Genomic DNA, 1,356 nt, shown 5'->3' on the forward strand with positions numbered 1-1,356 from the left:
CACGAGGTGGATACAGAGGAGGAAGTCGCCAACACAGCAGGGGCACAGTCAGCACCGAGAAGGAATGGTTAGCATGGCTGAAATGTAGAAAAGCTTTGTCTTCACGCCCATATATCCGCAAGCTCTTTTTCACTCTCCCTGTCCTAAAAAGCCATTAAATATATGGTCGTCAGATAGGGGCTCGTGGGAGATATTAAACGGATACGAAAAAATAAGACAGGTGATCCCAGCAATTGTATTATCTGCAGCTGTCCCACTTGTCCTAGCCTAAACCCCTCCAGAGGGGCAGGAGAAAGAAGTCAGACATGGCCTACACAGCCACATACAAAGGCGATCCGCAGTAGAGTAGGTCAATGTGTGGAGTGGACAGAGCACGCTCTTTTTCACTCTCTCTGTTCAAAAAATCCATTATATACCTGTATATGGTCACCAGATAGGGGATGTAAGAGATATTAAACTGAGAAGAAAGGATACTACAGGTGATCACACCATTAAAGCTGAGAACAGATAACCTGAAAAGGGTTCGCCGCTGAGGCCGCCGTTTTTTCCCGAAGCAGAACACTTCTCAAGTTAACAGCCTCCAGGCCCCAGACCCATTCCAGGAGGCATGTCACTCTGACAAAACAGGGAGATCATCCATCCGTCACTCTGCCCTCACCAAAAATGCTCTTCTTCAGGTTTCCAATCTGCAGAACACCACCTGCCTGGTGCACGCCCACTTTTGGCCGCGCCTTTTCCCTCACACGTACGTCCTGCTGCTGAAGCATACCGTCTGTCCCGGCCCATCTGGGACAGCCTCTCTACCCCTCTCCCCAGCCATTGTTATACTCCAGCTCACTTTGTGCGTTCTCTTTGCCATTTCCCAATGTTGGGGCCTACAGTAAACAAAAACAAAAAATAAATAAAATACATTTTTAATTAAGAATACCCTTTTTGCATCCGTCTAACTGATGTAGGAGAAACATTCTTTTAATATATAGTCCCTAGATAGGGGATGTATGAGATCTTAAACTGAGACAAATTGTTTAAACCAAGGACATACAAGCACCAAACTGTCACGTCGTGGCCCTTGGCCCTTAGCAACCCGACCTTTAAGGTGGTGCCTTTCTCGGGGGGGTTGCAAACCCTCCTCAACCCCGCTTGATCTGACCTGTAAAGGGAAGCTTACTTACCTGCTTCCTGGCACTGGCTCCCGGCTCCTCCTTCTCCAGGTTGGCAATGCTCTGCTGGGCATCCTTGCTGAAAACATCTGGTTTAAAGTCTCCTCCACAATCACTGGCTGCAATGGAGATCGGCTCCCCTTATGGCATGGCAAATGGCCATATGGCATTGAAAGCCTGAATCAGAAAAGGTTAC

At 47.9% G+C, this 1,356-nt stretch overlaps 1 pseudogene; it reads right to left on the reverse strand.

The window, feature by feature from the left end:
• Positions 1-305: 305 nt before the first annotated feature.
• Positions 306-509, reverse strand: LOC122929918 (annotated as a pseudogene).
• Positions 510-1,356: the final 847 nt, after the last annotated feature.

This window comes from Bufo gargarizans, chromosome 2, assembly GCF_014858855.1.
Source record: "Bufo gargarizans isolate SCDJY-AF-19 chromosome 2, ASM1485885v1, whole genome shotgun sequence".
In the NCBI taxonomy this organism is placed as follows: Eukaryota; Metazoa; Chordata; class Amphibia; order Anura; family Bufonidae; genus Bufo; species Bufo gargarizans.